The sequence below is a fragment of the Colius striatus genome, chromosome Z (genome assembly GCF_028858725.1).
Source record: "Colius striatus isolate bColStr4 chromosome Z, bColStr4.1.hap1, whole genome shotgun sequence".
Taxonomy (NCBI): Eukaryota; Metazoa; Chordata; class Aves; order Coliiformes; family Coliidae; genus Colius; species Colius striatus.
In genome coordinates, this window is record NC_084790.1 from 33,488,038 (window position 1) to 33,510,080 (window position 22,043).

Below are 22,043 nucleotides of genomic sequence, written 5' to 3' on the forward strand. Positions count from 1 at the left end.
AGTCCTCCCTGCGAGTCCGTGGGGTAACTCACATGCATGGCAGCCCTGCACGGGCTGCTCCGACGTGCACCCATTCCAAAGGCTGCAGCTCCTCTCTGCCTCTCGTGTGGGGCTGCTCTGCAGCGTGCAGGCTCTCCAACACGGCCTGGGCCATGGCCGTCTCCCCACACAGTCCCTCGCCCGTCTGGGCTCACTCACATGGAGCTGCTGGTGGCTCTCAGTCCTGCCACGGATCTCCACAGGTTTCAGGGGCACAGCTTGCATTCTCGCCACGGCTTGCAGAAGGGTCTCCGGTCTACTGCTCCTCCTTCCTTCCTCCTCTGGCTGAAGGGTCCGCGTTGTCGCCTCCATCTTGTATCCCTCTTACACCTCCTGACCCGCATTCCAAATTCCCGTCCCCTAAATAGTGATCGCAGAGGCGCCAGATTGGCCCAGCCGGGCCGGAGGTGGGTGTGAACCCAGGAGCCGGGGGAGGGTCCGCAAACTCTTTACCGGGTCTTCACTGCAACCCGCTCCCCCTGTTACTAAGCCAAAAGCTGCTCCTTGCTAAACAGGAACACAAATCTACATAAGCATACAGTGAACCTCCAAAGACTAACTCAGCCATGGTATCTTTTACTCTGTGTATTGGAAACAAGTAGGAAGAATATAGTCTCTCCAAGTTCATCTTATCTTAAAATATTATATTTAGAATAAACGATCCTTAATTTACTACCATATCTAAAATACTAGCTGCCTTTACCACTAGGAAAATGGAGTTAACCACCTAATCAATTACACACCACAGGTGCATTTAGATATGCCGCTAGCCCAATGTTTCTTTTAGAGACTTGCCAGCCTGCCACAACTGAGTGTTGATTAACAGCCTGACTCTTGAAACATTCTTCATTATTTGAGCTTCCAGCCAATTACAACCCATCTCGGTTCCTTCATAATTGCTATTTAAAAACACAAGTTTCAGTTCATTTCACTAAAGACTGTAGAATCACAGAATCATTTAGATTGGAAAGGGCTTCTAAGATCATTCAGTCCAACAGTTAACCTAGCACTGCCAAGTCTACCACTAAACTATGTCCCTAAGCAACAAATCTATAGTTTTTTGAAATACTACCAGGGATGGTGACTCCACTACTTCCCTGGGCAGCCTGTTCAAATGTCTGACAACCCTCTACTGAATAATTTTTTCATAATATCCAATCTAAACCTCCTCTGGCAGAACTTGAGGCCATTTCCTCTGATCCTGCCACTTGTTACTTCAGAAAAGAGATCAACACTGACCTCATCACAACCTCCTTTCAGGTAGCTGTAGAGAGCGGTAAGGTCTCCTCTTAGCCTCTTTTTCTCCAGGCTACACTCCACTTCCCTCAGCCACTTCTCATAAGACTTCTCCAGATCCTTCACCAGCTTTGTTGCCCATCTTTGGAAATGCTCTAGCACCGCAACATCTTCCTTGTAGTGAGCAACCCAACACTAAACATAGTATTCAAGGTGTGGCCTCACCAGTGCTGAGTACAGGGGGACAATCACTGCCCTGGTCCTGCTGGTCACATTACAAGCCAGGATACTGTTTGCTCTCTTGGCCAATGGAGTGCACTGCTGGGTCATATTCAGATAGCCACTGACCAACACCTCCGGGCCCTTTCCCATCATGCATCTTCTCAGTCACTCAATTCATCGCTGTACCTCCAATACCATGTTCAGTTCTGGGCCCCTCACTACAAGAAGGACATGGAGGTGTTGGGAGTGTGTCTGAGATGGGCAACAAAGCTGGTGCAGGGTCTGGAGAAATAAGGAACAGCTGAGGGAACTGAGGTTGCTTAGTCTGGAGGAGGCTGATGGGAGAAATGATCACTTTCTATAACTATTTGAAAGGAGGCTGTATTGAGGTGTGGGTCAGTCTCTTCTCTCAAGTAATAACAGGACAAGAAATGGGTTAAGTTGCACCAGGTGAGGTTTCAAGTGGATATTAGGAAGAACATTTTCACTAAGAGGTGTGTTAAACACTGGAACAAGTAGCCCAGGTGGAGTACCATCCCTGGATATATTCAAAAGACACATAGATCAGGTTCTGAGGGATATAGTTTACTGATGGATTTGGCAGTGTTAGGTTAATGGTCGGACTTCTATCAAGCTGCACACAAACTCCGGCATTAGCTGCTTTCAGATACAAAGGTGAATGCAAATACAATAGAAAGAAATGCAAGAATAAAATTTTCTAGACTTCAAGCAACAATGATTGAAAACTGCCTTATATGAATATGCATATGGATAAAGCATCAGTACTAAATCAAAGCTAGTATTTTAGAAGGTTCTGTTTAGGAAGAGGAGCAATAAGAGTAAAAAGCAAGAGAATAGAAGATTTTTAAAGAAAAATATATATACATATTAAATGCAACCTGGCCTAGTTATCTGACTGCTTCCCAGCTATCATCACACAAATGCCAGATCCAGTGTGTTATTCCCCATTTCCTTTCTCTTTCATTCATTCCATTGCCTTAGCTCTTCTTACAGCCAAGCAAAATACAAACATGTATTCAATCCACCCATGACACACTGGCAAATGTAATTATGGAAGAGATCACATCTCAGAATTCATCAATAGGAGGCTTTTCAAGTAGCAACAGGAACTTAAAAGAATACATGGTATGAGAATTTTTAATAGACTTTCGGTTTTTCTTTCAGAGTATTAATTTAAAGAGCGACCTTAAGTGCAGTTACAGTTATCACAGGAACATCATAGGGGATTGGTAGGGATTGGAAGAGACATCTAAAGATTATCTAGTCCCCTGCTTAAGTAGAACCACCTACATCAGGTCTCACAGAAACATATCCAGGCAGGTTTTAAAAACTTCCAGAGAAGGACACTCCATACCCTCCCCGGGCAGCCTGTGCCAGGGCTCCATCACCCTCATAGTGAAGAAGTTTTTCAAGTGGAACTTCTTGTGTTCCAGCTTTTGTCCATTACCCCTAGTACTATTACTGGACACTACAGAATAAAGTGTTGTCCTATCCTCTTGACATACACCTTTCAAATACACCTAAATATTAATGAGGTACCCCCTGAGTCTCCTCTAGGCTGAACAGTCCCAGGTCCTGCAGTCTTTCCTCATAAGAAAGATGTTACAGTTCCTTGATCATCTTGGAAGCCCTGCACTGGACTCTCCCTAGAAAGAAATTCCCTGTCCCTCTTGAACTGGAGAGCCCAAAACTGGACATAGTGCTGCAGATAAGGCCTCACCAGGGCAGAGTAGAGGGGGAAGTGACCTTCTCTCAACCTGCTGGCTACACTCTTCTTGATGCATCCCAGGATGCCATTGGTGTTCTTGGCCACAAGATGCACACTGCTGGCTCATGTTTGGTTTGTTTTCAACCAGGACTCCAGATCTCTCTCCACAGAGCTGCTCTCCAACATATCACTCCCAACCTGTACTGGGGCATGGGGTTCTCCATCCCAAGGTGCAGGACTCTGCGCTTGCGTTTGTTGAACCTCATGAGGTTCCTCTCTGCCCAACTCTCAAGACAGTCAAAATCTCACTGAAAGGCAGCACAGCCTTCTCGGGAAACAGCGAGTCCTCCCAGTTTATCATCAGCAAATTTACTAAGGGTACACTCTGTCCACTCATCCAGGTCACTGATGAAGAGGTTGAACAACTGACTCCTTTGGAACCCTGGTTATCTACCTTGAGCTTACAGGTTTCAACAATGTTCTACCTTAAAATCAATACTAAAAAGTCATTGGACTGAATCTAATGTTTTTCTTTTAAAAAAAAAAAAAAGGCTGACCATTGCCAAAACCACATATACTAGAGAAAGAAAAATTACAAAAATCACATTTGTGTAACTAGCCAAAAATATACAAAACACAAGATTAATCCAATTCTCAGAGTAATTTAAGAGCTACTATAAATAAATTTCTATTCTTTAAGTGTATTAAGATTTTTTTTTCCCTCAAATAAAGTATCTATCTCAAAAGCAGCATACCACAGTCAAGAGTTCCTAAACTGTATTGGTCTTATATTATCAATAACACAAAGTTAGCCTGTAAATCTCAGAAAGACAAAAAAAAAAACCAAAAAACTTTGCTAGATTTATTGAATGGACATTTAAAATGGCAGCAAACATACTACCACAAAAATAATGGGATATTTTAGTATTGTGAATTTCTATCACTTAATGTAAGTCAAGCAATTTTTCTTACATCTGTCACTAGGAAGCAAGTGAATTTCACTTGCTAGCCAGTGAAACTTCAGAGATGTGATACTGAACTGGCATTAAAGCCAGACTCCAACCACTGGGGTCATAAAGTCAAACTTTTGAACCAGTACCAACATTCTTCATCTTAGCAAAAGATCTGCAATGAGCAACTGTGTCTCTGGAGACTTACAGACTGAGAGCATGAGGTGGTCCTACTGCAACCGCATCAAAATTTTAAATTCCACTGTTCCTGCAGCATCAGCTGCTAAGGGAAATAAGATCCTCTCATCTTTGACCTCAGTCTTCCCAATTACTCTTCCCTTTTAACCTCCAAGTCAAGCAATGTAAGGGACAGAGTAGAAGCCAGCAGCAGAAAAGCAGAGAGAAGGGAGAGAACAAGACAAAAAGGTTTTGGAAACAGTAAAACACTTTTAAAACTTGGTGTATTGCACTGGTTTTGGTTGCTCTGCTTCTATTCAACATCACTGAATTCAGAGATGTACTTAACTACAATGCCAGTTATTACAATAACATTCAGCCCATTTGAAGTTAGGATGAAATTTTATGATGAAGAATTTCATGACCTCCTTGCACACACGCTGACAGGTTACCAGGGAAATAAAAAAGGTACTAAATAAAAAGAATCATGGGACTAGTAAGTATCTTTCATAACTTTTGTACTCACCTTCATAGTGATGGCAGAATTTTTAAAACTCACTTGACTATCACGTGCAAATCTCTACTGGTTTGTATTTCTCAGAAAGTGTCTCAAACTCCACAGAAACTATTTTCACAGTTTCTTTCACCGGTTTTGAGAGTTGCAGTATGCAAATAGTGAGTAACAGTAGGCATTTAATTACTCTATTAATACCCTAAAATTGTATTACAGTGACGTAAGCCATTTCATTCTGGTAGAGCATAGGTAGCTGCAGCATAAGCAGAGAACAACTAAGAGAAAATGAAAAAAATACACTGTCTCAACGCAGATGTTTTGTTTAATATTACATGACTTACAAAAAAATTCTCCTATCTGTAATATAATGCAATCAGAAAAGGTGGTTTAATAGTCTCAAATTTTTATTTTGAGGTATCTTCTTTAATCAGATGGATTTTGTCTGTGGTATTGTGGATTACCTGTAACATGCATAAAGTTCTTTCACCTATAATATAAAGCCCCACAATTACAGTTTAGTTGATTGTACTTTGGTTTAGAAAATGTTTTATAGACTACATCATAAGTAAACTTTCTTGAAAGAAAAAAAAAAAACATTTCTTGCCATTCTGAAGCCGAAAACTTTTTTCTTATCTGACGTCCGGCTGTCTTGATTAGCAGAACTTCAGAATTTCATCACTATATTGTTCAAAGCAGCTCTTAATAGAATCTCACTAAAGCAGCATCTTCTATACAAGTAGTGCTGTTTCAAGGCTTAGCGGTGCTTTGGGAATGACTCATAAAACTGTGGATAGTCTTCTGGTGGACTGATACATTCGCTTATGCACAGAAAGGTTAAAGGAGAACTTGAGAACACTCAAGGCCAGATGATGCACCGCACAGTGAAAATTAAACTGTTCGCAGCAGCAAGCCATTAGCTTGGCCCCACAGCCTCTGAAACGATATGCATTACAAGTACTGATAAAAATGGGAAAAGGTCTTAAAGTGTTAAAGTTCTTTAGTCTTTAAAAATACCATAAATATTACAGCATTATCTTAGAAGTATCTTTCATTTCATTAATAAATACCACTACAACCTTCTCTAAATAAAATTTGGTTCATTACTAGAAACCAAAATCACTGTTAGAAGCAGGAGGCTTTTCAAGAAAAGACTACTCTTAACTGGAGGACTATCCTAGATTAAGAGTTGACAAAATGCTATACACATTTGTTACACACTGGAAGAGTATGTTCCAATTTATTCTTTGTTGAGAACTTAGAAGACTGAAACTACAAGCTGTTCAAAGAGGCACATTACTTTTTCCAATGTTCAACAGCCATGCAGTAGAGACTTTGAGACTTAATCACAGCTAAAAGAGAATCTAAGCTTCCTTACTACCTCCTGTACAAAACAGAAGAGTCATCATGTGACTTTTAGTTGTCATTTGAACTGGCAGTGTACATTTGCACTGGTTGCTTTATGACTCCATACTAGAAGGACTTAGAGAAGCAAGAAGCCTTATGGACCTAGGCCATCAACTTCTAAAATACTTTAAGTTTCAGTGATCTTACTCTTCCTCCTCCCCCTTACATACATTGTACTTCTGTTGTTGAAAAATCCTCATGCACAACGAAAATATCCAGTTACATAAAGAGATCTATTTGATTCTACAAATCCATAAAACAACTAGTTATTAACAAAAACAAGGAAAAGATGTATCCCTAGTGAGTAAATGTACAGTAATCAGAGTACTATAAATTTTATACATTTTATCTGAAATGGCTACAGCTCTCTGAGAGAATTGTTATTTCAGATATTCTCATGCAAATATTGTTTATTTTGAAAAAGAGAAAATAAAGAATCTTCATATAGGAACCAAAGACAATCCTTTTTAGTAGTTTGTAAAAGGCCTTTAAAACATTCAGATTTTCAGTCACTTGACTCCATCGATTGGTCCAGGCACAGTGGCAGCCCAGTAGCTGTCAAAACAGAGATCTGTAGTGATAAGTCAGAAGCTACCAGGTAAGTAGGAAGGTGCTACAACTGAATGCATGTTTTACCAGCAACCATGTTCCTTTTTAACATCCCCTGTAGTTTATGCCCAGATTACAGTACTTTATGGTTTATCAATTAAAACAAAACTTTAAGATTTGAGAGTATCTGAAAAATTATATACCTATGCCTTCGCTTAAAAATTTGAGTGATCTAAGCTTCCAACTTCCCTGATCTACCCAATAATTGTCTCTACGCTGCTACAATGGACAATGAGCAAATGTTGCTAGAATTGTCCCATACCTTGCAAAAGGTTAGTAGATATTCTGGATTCAAATGTACATACAGAAACTCAAATGATGTTAGCTACTCATGAATCATACTACTCAAATGAAAAGTAGTCTTGCAAAATCTTTCTTCTTCTGTTCTAGAAACCCCAGGATTGCTTTAAGATGCATTCTGCTCACATTGCTCCTACTGCTCTAACATGTAGCTCTTTCAGACAGAAATTATATAATACAGTTATCTTGTCTCATTTAAACTGCTGCTGCTGCAGCTTTCTTACCCTAGACATGATCCTAGACTTTTAATTGACTGCAAATATGAAAATAAAGCTAATAGTTAGCATTGTTTATTTGATGTTATACAACAGGATTTTAATGAATAGAGCTTAACAACTTTTTTTCTTTCTACCCAAATTGTTCATTTCTCTAAGTCTTCCAGTATTTCACTGCTTCAATCCTTACCTTCAAGTCTCGGAACTTTAGTTTTGAAAACATTTTCCCTCTTACTTTGCTTTCAAAAGAAACACAATTGTTAAAGCAAGAACACTGAGAAAAGAACACAAGAATGTGATATAAAATCAGGACCATCTGAGCTGGGACTTGCAAGAGTTAAAATGGAGCAAAAGCACTAGATGCTTGTATGCTTTACTTTCAAAGACTGCAAGCTTTCTCCTTGTTAACAACATAGTAGAATGAGCTATTAGAAGTTTCCTTTTTTTTTTTTAACAGGACACATAGAAATCCTTTCAATAATAAATCTACACATTAACAGTCGGAATAAAGCCAATCACTGCCAGGAGAAACAATTACTCATAACCTTTTAAGTTTATTCCATAAGCTTGTAATTCTTTATTAACATACCCACAAAGTGCTGGACTAATAATCAAAAAAAATTCACTAATTTATTGGTACTACTTTTCAAGTATTCAACCAATATCCCCTCATAATCTTTAAGAACATTTCACTTTGTTCACTATAAAAGAGTATGCACTGCTAGACATTGTGAACTTGAAACAGCTTTGAGTCTTCACTAGTATAAATCCAACTGATTTTAAAAATAAAAATGGCACAGATTTTAAGCATTGTATCAAATTTAGACACCACCACTAATTTTACAGTAGATAGTATTCTGCAAGTACTTTATGTTTAGATGATACAAAGCACAATGAGTATAAATAGCAGAGAACTCTGGCTTTATTATGCAAGGCATACAGCAATTTTCTTATAACTGTTACTGCAAATGAAACAGTATCTGTTTTCACAGGGATAATTTTCAAAGTTTTATAGGAAACACCTGTTGCAATTGCTCACCTTTGTTTTAAGACCTCAAGTACAATAGGAGAGAGGTATTCAGATCACCTGCACTGACCCCATTTAATACAAAGTCTGAGTAACACCAAATAGCACTGCAGAGTAGAGCCGGTCTTCTTGACAAATCCTCATCAATTTTTGGATTTTCAACACTGTGCAGGTCAGCGTCAAGTCAAGAATCTAAGGGTAACAAGAACCATGTTGTGAAGTCTAGTACACCTGAATCCTGAGCTCCACTAATTTAATCAAGAACTCAAGACAACTGCTGAAGAAAAATCAGTTCCAGCCTACTGTATTTCTATTCTGCAGCTCTCATTCTTCTATGTACATCTGCCCTTTTTCTTGAAACAAACACAGTCTGAGCACACACTTAACCAATTCAAAGAGCTGATTCAGTCCAAAACTAAGCTAAGCTAAATCCCATATTTGCCGAAAAACTGCAAAGTACAGAAGACTATCAGGTGATAAAAAACTACATCAGTACACTTTCACTTATCATTTTACTTCTTAGTTTTATTTCTCATAAAACTGACTGGACAAGTTAAGTCAATCTTATAAAATTCAACAGCATTTTACTTGGAAAAGACTTGATTATTTTTAACAAGCAGGAACACACCAATCCTAATATTTGGAGACACGACAGTAATATCTGACTTTTGTTTTGAGGACTTGCAATTTTCTTCACTAAATACCTTGGATCCTGTCAAGTAAACTACTGAAATATTTTCATCCTAGGCAGAACAAACTAAAGCCACAAGTTTCAAGTTTTCAGTGAGATTACACTCACTAAACGGTCATTTCCACCTCACTGCTGACTAGAATCTTTAGTGTAAGTGAAATGTAAGAAATGTAAGTATTTTTAAAACCAAATTAATCTTTAGTACAGTACACTTATGACAGTAAAAGGCAATACCTGAAGTAGACAATTTTAGCTTTTCAGGTGCTTTCCTGGAGAAACCTGCAATATTTATCACAGAATTACAGAATCATTTTGGTCGGAAAGGACCTCTTAAGATCAAGTCCAATGACTAACATAACACTCCCAAGCCCACCACTAAACCATGTCCCTCAGCACCTCATTATGCACATTTTCAATGTCTCCAGGGATGGTTGACTCTACCACCTCCCTGGGCAGCCCATTCCAATGACTAACAACCCTCTCGGTGAAAACGTTCTTCCTAACGTCTAATCTAAACCTCACCTGGAGCCCGTTTCCTCTTGTCCTATCCTTCATTACTGGGGAAAGAGATCAACTCCCACCTTGCTACAACTTCTTTTCAGGTCACAGAATGGTAAGGGTTGGAAGTGACCTTCAGAGATCATCTAGCCCAACCCCAAAGGTCGTTGCAGAGAGACTTAAACATCCTCAGTTCCCTCAGCTGCTCCTCATAAGACCTGTTCTCCAGATCCTTCACCATCCTGGTTGCCCATCTCTGGACACACTTCAGCGTCTCAATGTCTTTCTTGTAGTGTGGGGCCCAGAACTAGACACAGTTTTCAAGGTCTGGCCTCACCAGTGACAAGTGCAATGGGACAATCACCTCCTTGGTCCTGCTGGTCACACTATTTCTGATACAGACCACTATGCCATTGGCCTTCTTGGCCACCTGAGCATGCTGCTGGCTCATATTTAGCCAGTGGTCAATTAATACCCCAAAGTCCTTTTCTGCAGAACAGCTTTCCAGCCATTCTGCCCAAATCCTGTCACACTGCCTGGCGTTGTAGCTGAAGTGCAGCATTCAGCACTTTGTTGAAAGGGAAGACTGTAGGTGAAAATAAAGAAGCTGGGAAAAAAAAAGGCAGCAAAGGAGATTGTTTCCTTCAAGTTGGAAAAAGCTAAGATAATATTGAAGGCAAGATGAAACAAAGTAATAGACTTAAAAAAATAAAATCGGTAAAAGAATGGTTCAGTAGACCATTTTTTCTTAAAGACATCTATGTGGAAAACTATGTAGGAAAACAGACAAATAACCACAATACGGTTTTTATGCTGTGAGGAGCCAGGCATTCAAGGCATTTCACATGGACATAATGATACTAAGATGTATTGCAGAACCTGTCTAATCCACAGCAGATCAGAAAGCAGCCATTTACCAAGAAAGCAGTAGCAAGCCAACTATGAGCTAAAGCTAGTTATATCAATTGTTTACTTATTTTATATCAAAAAGTATCCATCATTAAAAGCATCACTGAACCTGTAAAATTATCACTGAATTAATAATTATCACTCAAAGACATGGCCTCTAACAACAAAACTCTTCAGCTGTACGTTGATAAAAGCTATTAAAAAACTGTAGGAAGAAAATATTCTCTGAAAAGCTTCAGCCTAAACAAGGTCTGGCAGTCCTTGCAAGGAAAAAATAAATAAATGAATGAATAAATCTTGCCTTTGCTATGTATCATAAAACCTGGTACACCTTAATTTCCCCTCAGGAAGTTTTTCAAGTAAAATCACTTTAATAGATCCTTTTTACTTCCTATAACAAATTTCAAACACCAGATGGATGCATGAGGTGTACAGTAAAAATGGAAGTAACTGTCTACTACTGCAGGCTGCTACCAGTATTTATAGGCTTGGATTTGGTCTCCTCTCTGCAATTCGCCAGCAGCAGCCAGCAGCAGCCAGCAGCAGCCAGCAGCAGCCAGCAGCAGCCAGCAGCAGCCAGCAGCAGCCAGCAGCAGCCAGCAGCAGCCAGCAGCAGCCAGCAGCAGCAGCCAATTTTATTAACATTTCTAAGTTAATAGTTGTTTAAATGGATGACATCTTAACTGGCACTGTCTCTCTCTGTGTTTTAGAACACAATAAAGTAGCTTACAAGAAACATGTATTATTAGAAGTTTGGTTGACAAGCATAGAAAGGACAGTTAAAGACTTTGTTTCTCGGGATGTACCATGTGCGTATGTCTTTATGCAATATAAGCATTTCAAAGAGTAATTTCAGAATGAAAAAGAAAGTTTATTTCTTCGGTTTTGGATTAGCGCTGGATGAGAGAATAATTTTTTTTTCCACTTGCATCATAAAATTGTCAATGTCTGCAGATGGTGATAATGGATGACTAACTTGAAAAAAAAAGCTTACCATGGGAAGAAATAACTGGCTAAGAATCTGAGGGGGGGGAAAAAAAAACAAACTCATTTTTTCTTTGTCTTCACTCCTCCAGTAAATGTATCTTACAGTAGCACCAGGCCTAAGAATGGAGGCTGCAAAAGAGGAATCTGGAATCACAGACTTACACAACGGTAGTGTTAGCATTATTGTATATGGAAAGTTAGAAGTAGTTAGGCTAAGGTCTGTATCGAGGCCTAGTGAGCAGTGTGGGAATGTTGATGTAACCTAGCAGTTTAGGGAACTAGTGGGGCATGCTGAGCTTGTGTAGGCTTGCTTAAACAAGCAAAGAGATTAGTGAAGCATGCTGAACGCTGAATCTTGTTTTTCTCAAAGAAATCATTATCTCGAATGATTACTTGTTTGTTATCTATAGAATTTATGACTGTGGATTTAGACAAGCATAGTCTCAAGTAACTGCATGAAAGAGCACAACATAATCATAAAGTTTAGGAAAACTGGTAAACAGCACGTGGACCTGATGAAGTAATCATTTTTGGAAAGTATATAAACTCTGTGAAATTTTTTGTTAATGGGGGCTCTGACTTTGGACACTAGTCCTCAGGTCCCTAGGGCCCTCAATAAAGCACCGCATAAAACGACCTCGGTTGTTTTGTGTTTTCCTTCGGGAACGGGCAGCAGTAGGAGTTGGAAGGGACCTTTAGAGATCATCTAGTTACACGCTAAAGCAGGTCCACTTGTGAGAAATATTTATGTTGCTTTTGCAGAATTAGAAAGAAGTTAGGACAAGGAATTTTGACTGCTGTCTGCCTCTGTGTAATGTAGATCAGTGGACTGACCATGACTGTTATCTGCCTCTGTGTAATGTAAATCAGTGGACTGACCATAAGACTGTTATCTGTTTGTTTGTAATGTTAACTAGAGGTTTAAATCTCAGGACTGTGGGGGAATGGGTGATAAGACACAAGAACCAGACATCCCCTGAGAGGATTTTAGGCACCTCGAGAAGCTGTAAATCTTGGAGTACCTAATCAATGGGGAAACAAGGGAGGGACCTTGTGGCCGGGATAGGGAATAAAAAGCCAAATGTTGTACCTGTCAGGTGTGCCTACTAGCTAGGACACTCGCTCTTGCAAGAACGCTTAATAAAAGTGCTTCACTGCAGAGTCTGACCTGAGTCTTTCGCGAGAAAGCCTGTTTTGTTTCTCACACACTTAGATCAGGTCACACAGCAATGAGTCCAAGTGGGTTTTGAAAACCTCTGGAGAAGGTGACTCCACACCCTCTCCGAGCAGCCTGTGCCAGGGCTCCCTCACCTTCACAGTAAAATAGTTTCTCCTTATGTTTAAATGGAACCCATTCATCCCATTACCTCACGTCCTGTCACTAGATACAACAGAAAAAAAGTGATGTCCCAACCTCCTGACATCCACCATTTAGATATTTGTAAATATTAATGAGATTGCCCCCACAGTCTCCTCTTAGTCTCCTCCATGACACTTCCCAATCACCTCAAGATATTCAATTCAGTGATTGAAGAATAAATGCCCTGACAGAGCAGTGGCTTTGGAAGTAAAAACATTCCACTAGGCAAGTCATTTGACACATCTGGTGGAGCAACTGAGGGAGGAACTGAAACATGGGGACAGAACCTACTTTCTTTTCCCAAAGAGAAGTAGCAAAAAGTACTTCATTTGAAGACGATAATCTATTTACATCCTTGATCACAGAATGGCTTGCATCTACATTTAGGCCTATACTTATTTGTGTCTCATTGCATTATTAATTTCAGTAAAAAAGAAAAAAGGCAAGGGAAAAACACCTTTTTGTCCTAAAAAGACTATGGAAAAAGGCATTATCCTCTCTGTATCTTTTAACACTTTGTTCAAATTTAAGCCATTTTCACCTACAAAATCATAATCACACACTCTATGAGCTATTATCATCTTGGCACAATAACCTTACATAATTTGAAAAACTATTATAGATTAAAACAAACATATTCCTGATAAACAGTTTCTGGTGGTAGCATCTGAGAAGTTGATGAATGTTGTTGAAAATTACTCCAACTAACACCTACATATTTTGAAGATATTAATAAAATGGAAACTTCTGTGCCAAGATTCACTTAATACCACATGGCACAATATACACAGACTGCTTTTGGTAAATTCTGTAAAATCTCAAAAGAATATGACATGCAAGAAAATGAACTGGAGAAAATTAGCTCGACTAGCTACCCAGAAGCCCTTCTATCTGGTCTGGTGCCATTTACACTACCTCAGACATAAATCTGTACAAATCTAGACTAGTTTTCTTGTGGTTGATAGTTCAAATTAGAAGCATAAATGAAGCATTTTATGATTATAAAAACAAGTCTTTTCTGGAACTACAGGATGAACCGACCTTGAGATTTCTATCTCATTCAAGCCAGTCAAGAAATAGAAGTACAAGATTAACAAATTAGTATGCAAATAAACTATTTATTCTGGTGCCACCAAGTATGCCACAAGTAAAGATAAATGTTATTAAAAAGCACTTTCTATTAAACAGTTACTGCTCAGTAACAGTTAGATTGAAACTTTTGATAAGTTATTACCACAGTATTTCAAATAGACTATTTTATTGGAGGAATAGATAGATAGCAGCATTGAACTTGGGGATACAGAAGTACAGATTCGAGGTAAGGTAATGCCAATTTATCAAATCCAAACACATTGGAAGAAGAGAGTTGGGAAGAAAGACACATATATGGATTTTCAAGGAAAAAAGCATAAAAAATGTTGGGAATCTCTTTGTAATTTGTCTGGTACACTTTATGAGTATAGACCAAAAAGGTTTCTTTTATCAAGATTTTAACTGAACATCTGTGATTAATCATTATCGTATGGCAACCTGATACAAAAAGCATGATCTTTAAACATAAACCGATCTAAGTTGCAAGGGTACTTTGCAGTCAGTCTTAGGAAACTGCTATAGGAAAAGGCAGTTTAGTTACTTACTTTACAAATCCATGCAACTGTTCCTAAAAAAAGGTAAAATCTCTAAAACTGCTGGATTTCACTCACAGAGTATAATATTTAATACACTCTTTCCACAGTAACACAAACAAAATTTTCCACAAGCACAGACTTTCGCACCGCGCAAGAGCAACTTGCACTTTGGATAAGAAATTCTAAGCAAGAACTTAAAAAGAGGCACTGTTCTGCTTGTTTTTCTCTGAAAAAGTAAAGTAAAGCTTGAAAAACAGTCACTGAACAACCAATACAATGCTAAAGCAACAAAGGCTAAGGGAAGCACTCACTGTATCAAATGTGGGGGGCACCTCTGTAAGTGGAGACAGAATTGATCAGGCAAACACTGTACACTGGTTTGAGGTCCACATGTTAGAAGAAACAAGTAATTTGAACATGGAAATAAAAGTATTTCAAGCATTAAGATGACTGATTTGATTAGTGTGTTTGCATTCTCTTAAAGTGTATCTTCAACAGATACAGATTTAACAAAAGTTAGCTTTGGAAATATAAACAATTTTATTTAGAAACAGCAGTATTTTCAGCAGTGTGCATGACATGGCACTTAAGCACATCAGAAATTCCCTTACCTCTTGCCTATGTTGAATCATGAAATCTCAGAGTCTAGGTATATTTTAGGGGAAAAAAAAAAAAAAAACCAATGGAACAAAATCCACTTATTATCACAACAGAACAGTACTAAATATAACCATCTGAAACACAGGTAAGACCCTGCCTCATTTTGATCTCTTCAAGACGTAATCTCTAACTTCCAAATGTCTCCATGTCCTCATTATTTTTGGGAAAAGTCACTCTGAATTATCACTATCTTAACTGATGATGGGGCTTTCACTATGCCAAAATGTGCACTGAAACTAATAGTTCAGATGCAACAAGAAACATCAGAGACAATTATAAATAAAGAATATATAAGTTATCCAGCTGTATTGAACCTTTCAACTTGTTCCTTCAAGTGACAAACTAGAAAAAGTTGTACAGCACAAACCACCTGAAAAACCAGCTAACACTGTGCTAGCAAAGCTTATGTGTTTTCATGAATAAGTGACATTAACGTTTGCGTGCATACTGCAAGAGAAGATGGCAGAGATGACCTGTTCCAGCCTAACATCATGCATAATTCACTTAAGATTTGCATCATATGCAGTAAGACAACAATGCTTATTATACAATCAACTAAAGATATAGTATCATACACTGATCATCCAGTTATGCAGAGATTGAAAAAAAAGTTCTTAACTAAAACTGAAAGACTTGACAAGGTGGCCATTTGTAAGTCAGCAAATAACATGATACTCATCCTGGCAACCTGAAAAAATATCTTTCCTCTTTTAATTAAGCAGATACTGCACAGTACATTCTCACTCACACATAACATACACAGAATGCTTCCGACCTTAAAATTTATTTCTGTTATTTACAAAACAAGATATCCTCAGTTTCCAACAGTAAGGACAGCTTAGGTTTCAAACAAGAAGGATCCTTATTGCCACCAAAACATAAGCCTTTTTAATGCAGAAGTTTTAAGTTATCATCACTCACAAGGTCAGAATACAAAATAGTTAACCATTAACACCAATCTAAATGTATGTCTGTAAGGATAATAAAGTTTCTCTCTTGTCACTTTGCAAAGAGAAAGAAAAAGATGACAGAACTAGTTCAAACAAGTTCTTCAATTAGCAGCAAAACTACCAAAAAACCCTGTTTTTCTTCATACTTATTCTTCCTTACAGTCTTACCTTGCATTGTAGTGATGCCAACACACACACCTTGATTACCTCTAGCTCTCTTTCTATCCCCTCAACAGAGTCTCCTCTCCATCAGCTTACAATTGTGACTTGAAAAAGAGGCAGTTATAACTATGAAAGTAGCCATCTTTTGGCAGAGAATAAGTAACTCAAGCTAATCAAACTTTGTTATTCCCCTTAAACGATCTGTACTACTTCTTACTTTTGATTAATATGTGCTGTGTTTGACAAAAGGAGAAAAAGACCTTTACACTCCTACATATAGTATGAAGTTGCTGGTATGAAGTACTGTTTCTGACTAAGGGGGGAAAAAAAAAGAAGGCAAAAAAGGGAAAATAGCATCATTGATTAACTTACTGCTGTCCGACAATGCTGTCTTCTTGGTAATATGAGTGCAAGACTTCAGGTCCTTGCAGTACAAACTTTAATCAAACTTTCAATAGCAAATAAGGCTTTCAATATCACTAGTTCCTACCACACAATTTCATTTTCATAGTCTGATGAATTAAATATAAATGCACTTAGTAAAATTAACTTGAGAAAATCTAATTGAGATAAGAGCCACAAGTTTTTTCTTGGCTCTTCAGCGCAACTATAGAACAAACCACTGCTTAGTGTGTCTTCAGTTAGATACAGAACTGCACTACACATCACAACAGTTAGGTCTGCTTTTAATGCAGAATAACACCTTTCTCTCTTCCTTTCCTTATATTTATGACTTCCACATGTTAGCTACACTTACAGCCTAATACAGTGAGCATGCACTCTAAAAAAAAAAAAAAAATGAGGTGCAAGGAACACAAAGACATGAACAGCTTCTGCCTGGCTTTTAACCTATTCCAATCAAACTGCCCTGAGCCTATTTCCCTGCTTTTCCTTTAAACAAGACAGTATATATAACCTAGCCAATTAAAGTAGTTTCTACTATCATTAAACATCTTTACTAGCAACGACAAAAAGAGAATGGAGTTCAAACTACTAAACTGACAGTCTTAAATCTATTGCATCTTCAACACCACTATCAATACAAGTTTCCATTTGTTAACTCCCACACATGTACCAGTTGGACAATAGTTCCAAAATGAAAAACTGAGAAAATGTTAATTTTATAACATACAAATTCTCATTACATTTTTCTGTAAGCTGGTTTCATCTCTTAAGACAGTAATTGAAAAGTTTAATTTTATCAACATGCATGCTTTTCAGAATGTGATGTCCACATCCACTTTGTAAGTCACACCTAGCTCAGAGCTTCAATAGAACTGTTTCTACTTACTGAGCTTCCTACAGGGTTCAGGAATTTAATCTGAAATTACTTCAGTCCTGGGAGATCATTATTTGACAAAAGCTAAAAAGACTACCTAGATTAAACCTACCTAGATTCATATGTGAAAAACGAAGTGGAAGCTATTAAAGCAAAAGAAAGCTTTCTTTCTTGGCAAGAAAGCTTACCTGTATCTCAAATACAAAGCTTAGAGATTACCTCCTCTGTATCATGTAGGTAGACAGGAAAAGTAAGAGCTGGGCAGCTGCAGCAACTACATGCTGTACTTTACAGTCTCTTAGTGGCATAAGTCTGTCATAGTGCAGTAATTAATTTCTGCCATTCTAAGCATTAGTATTGGGCTACCATAGTTACAACTCAAAGTCAACCTTAATGCAACTTTTCAAGTGTTCATTCTTTGTTGTCTATGCTGGCAATAGTGTAACAGGATCAACTGTCTAGGTCAGCCCACACAAAGAAATCAAATAGATTTTCCTAAAAAAAGTAGTTGATTAAATGCTTTATTTATTTGCAAGCATTCTGTTGCAGCAGTTCTATTTAGAACAGTCCTCTTCAGAAAACCACTTGACCCTTTTCTAATGTATCCTACATGATCTCACCAAGTATCTTCAGTCTGCCTGTGTTCTGTATTCTCTCATATACATTACAAAATACCTACAACTTGAATTGAAATAGTAAAACTACAAAGTTTCTATTTTTCCTCACCTTATCACCTTGTTCAGAATTTCATGAATTGCAGAGCATCTTTGAGACATGTGATAAGTATCTGAGTTTAAATTCTCACCTAATCTGCCACTAAAAGAATTAAAATAAAATTCACAAGTATCGTACTCAAGAAATCAACTTTTTAAAAGCACACTACTTAGTATTAAAAAGGACTTGTAACAAAATATTTTGCGTATTCCCTAACAGTGCATGCTGTGAAAAAGGAAATTAGTTTGAAATGGAAGAGGGTGTTCCTTAACCTTAAAATGCAAACCTTTTCATCTGAAAAACTGAATTCTTCTTTGAAACTTTGGAAGACAATTTTGTAGTGCTAATTTGAAAAATACCAAAACAAACTATTTCCAGAAGAATGTTCCAGAGGATATACAGATAATAAAACAGAATTTCTTGAACTGGTTTCAGAGGCACACATTCCATACAGAAGGCAGGAACTGGCTTAATTGCTTTCACAAAAAAATCACTCATAGAGTGATAGTTTTGTAATTTAAAAAAAAAAAAAAAAGTACCAAAAGAACATCCAAGTACTTCACAAACCATAATATAACCAAACCTCCTGTGAGCCTTGTTAACTTCAGGACATGCTAAGCTTTTCACAGAGGAAACTCTGAAGCATTTTCAGGATACCCAGCATCAAAGCCACATACCTGCACAGATGAGGTCCTACACACAAGGGACAAGTCCCCTCTACCTTACTGGAAACAGTATCTCTGCCACTACCAACCGCCACCCCGTCTCTCAAAGAGCTCTTTCTCGCAAAGCCGTGAGGTTTTAGACCCCTGCAAACTCACTCCTCAAGCTGACGAAGTATTAAGGGGCAACTCGAGACAGCTCCATCCATCCACCCCACCTCCCCGCGGGCAGTACCTCCTCGCCCGCAGCCTAAGCTGCCCCAGGCCCTGCCGTACAACTGGCCGCTCTGCTAGGGGGTGGACGGCGGGTGTCAGGATCTCCTTTGCTCACAAACACAAGTCACCTTCCCCTGGGGCGGAGGACACCTGCCTAAGTCAGATAGAATCGGGACAAACGCTCCCCTGGCCCACAGAGAACTCCCTGCTCCTTGAAGAGAATCCCACATAAAACCGAACCTCTCCGATTAATACACCCACTCACCCCCTCCCCGAGAATACAGCGTGATTGCTGCAGCACGGAGAGTTCACGCATGGCCTCCCCCAACCCTAAACACCCAGGGACAGAAGGCCCACTCCTCCACAGACCCCCACCCCCAGAAGGGTGGAGAAAACGCTCGAGACATACCCTTCCCCCCACACTACCCCCGCACATCCGTGCCAGAAGGCCCCACGCACTACCCCACAGCAAACACCTGGGGAGGGGGGAACGGGACAGGCCTGGCCTGCCCCGCCCCCAAGACCCTCGGCTGCCCTCACACGGCTCATGGCCCCATGGGGGGGCGGGGGAAGGCCGGGACTAAGGACTCGGCCTCGCCAACGGCAGACCCCCACGCCATACCATACCATACCACACCACACCACGCACCGCCGCGGCCCTGGACTCGGACTGACCTGTGACGGGGGAGGGTCGCTGTCGCCTCTCGGCTCTGGCGGGGGCTTTTCCTCCCCGCACCGATCCTCCGTTCCCTGGCCCGTCCTACTCCAGGCGCCACAACAGACAGAAGGCAGAGGACGCGAGCGAGGTAACGCTAGGCAGCGGGGAACACCAGCCCCTCTTCCCCTCCCCCGCCAAGAAATTAAATTTTTCTTTAAAAATAAAAGGGGGGGGGGGGGGGGGGGGATAAAATTAAAAGGCTCGGCCCAGAGTTTAAAACAAAGAAGCGGAAATAGCCGAGCGCGGCCCGAGCGGAGCCGAGTGGGGGCGCCGCGCGCGCGGCGCATGCGCGCGCGGCCCTCGTCCGCGCACGGCTCCGGCGGCCGCGGCCGCCGCCGCCTGCAGCCCCCCGCCCCCGAGGAGCGGGACTGGCCCACGCGCGGGCCCGGGCCCCCGCCCCCTGCCGCGTGCGCGTGCCGGGCGGGCTCCCGCCGAAGTCGCTGGTAGCGGAAAAGGGAGAGGTTTATGGCGTACCGTTAGGCGGGGTTGGGCCCTCCGTTTCTCAGGCTGCTGCATTGATGTAGAGCTCTATCCTAACATGTACTAAAGCTCTACATCAGCATGTCTTGGGGTTTTCCTGTCTTTGTAAACGGTGATCAATGAAACTGGGAGCGCTGGGTGCGAGACACAACTTGGTGACAAACTCCAGTTGACTTGAATACCGTGCCTGATGGAATGGTGGAGGTTTTGACTTCCTAGGAGTCGAAAGGTGTTAGGTCTTAGGAACATGGAGCATGCGTTAAGCTTGGAAAGCCCATACCAAGTTCAACTTCACAATCAAGTTGGCTTAATGCCAAGGTTGCAAAATACTTAAAAGTTTGCCTGTCCAAACCCTGAGACGCCAGAGCAAACCTGACATTCCCATTATGCATATATTTTTAATGTAATGCTATCAAATACCTGGATATTTCCCTCTTTCTTTCCTACCTGCCAACCAAGAGTAAGCCAGAGGAAAACAGTCTTTCACTTTGTTTAAGAGTAAAGCTGGAAAAGGGCATTATGACACCCACAGAAGATGTTTTCCTTTTTGCCCAGAAAACTACTGAGCCTATACTGAGTATGAAGACTTCAGGGTCTCTGCTTGGCTCTTATATCAACAAGGTCTCTGTTAATAGGCAATGTGCCAGCACTGTAGATTTCCTCTTTTTAAGGATTGTGTGGTTAAATGGATATATCTTAACTGTCAGAAATTTAAATTCTGTTTTCTGTTTAATGGTAGTTGACTTTGCATGTGTCTTTGCTTATAGAACTGTATTCTAGAACCTAATGGAGCCACTGGCCTGGCTTCTGGAATTGAGGTTCAAGTAGCCAGAAACAAAAGTAACAAACTATGACAACGTGTATGAAGTTATAAACAGGATGTCTGCTTTTTTTTTTTCTTCCATTCCTAGTGTTTCGAGAGTCACATACTGCAGACTGAGAACCATTAAGGACAGAGTCTGTGGGCTTTGGTTTTCTCTTGCTATAGATATTTTTTTAGAAGATGGTATCTGAAGTGAGATGATGTAGCCATGCCAACTCAATCTACCTACTGTGACAAAACTGTTGTGACCCTCAGAGTGCTAAGGCTATGATTTGTTCTCTTTTCAACCTTGTTACCCTAATGTCAGTTCTAATGCTTTTCACAATGCCATGAAAGAGAGTGTTAGTCTAAAACTGATATTTCTGAAGTACAAGCTTAGCTAGTGACTAGAATTATCCAAGATCATAACAGAGTAGATACTAGTGTCTTGACTGAACTGCATCACCTGGCATTAGGAGGGATAACAGAGCCCAGAGGGTGGTGATCAATGGCACAGAATCAAGTTGGAGGCCTGTGGCCAGTGGAGTTCCACGGTTCTCAGGCCAGTCTTGTTCAACATCTTCATCAACAATCTGGATGAGGGGACAGAGTGTACCCTCAGCAAGTTGGCTGCTGACACCAAACTGGGAGGACTGGCTGATTCTCCAGAAGGCTGTGCTGCCATTCAGGGGGAATCTCAACTGGCTTGAAAGGTGGGCAGAGAGGAACCTCATGAGGTTCAATAGGGACAAGTGCAGAGACCTGCATCTGGGAAGGAACAACCCCATGCACCAGTGCATGCAGGGGATTGACCTGCTAGGGAACAGCTCTGCAGAGAGAGACCTGGGAGTCCTGATTGATATTAAACTGAACATGAGATGGCAATGTGCCCTCATGGCCAAGAA

General features: G+C 40.1%; 1 protein-coding gene across 3 annotated transcripts in view; it reads right to left on the minus strand.

Moving 5' to 3' along the window:
• Positions 1 to 20,129, minus strand: part of PCGF3 (polycomb group ring finger 3) — a 55,333-nt gene extending 35,204 nt beyond the window's left edge. For 2 of the 3 annotated variants that reach the window (XM_062019337.1, XM_062019336.1), the window contains exon 1: positions 19,814 to 19,900. The gene's annotated coding sequence lies outside the window, so the exon portion shown is untranslated. Of the gene's footprint in view, positions 1 to 19,813 lie in introns of all 3 variants that reach the window. The other variant, XM_062019338.1, reaches the window with a different exon arrangement.
• Between the last annotated feature and the right edge of the window lie 1,914 nt (positions 20,130 to 22,043).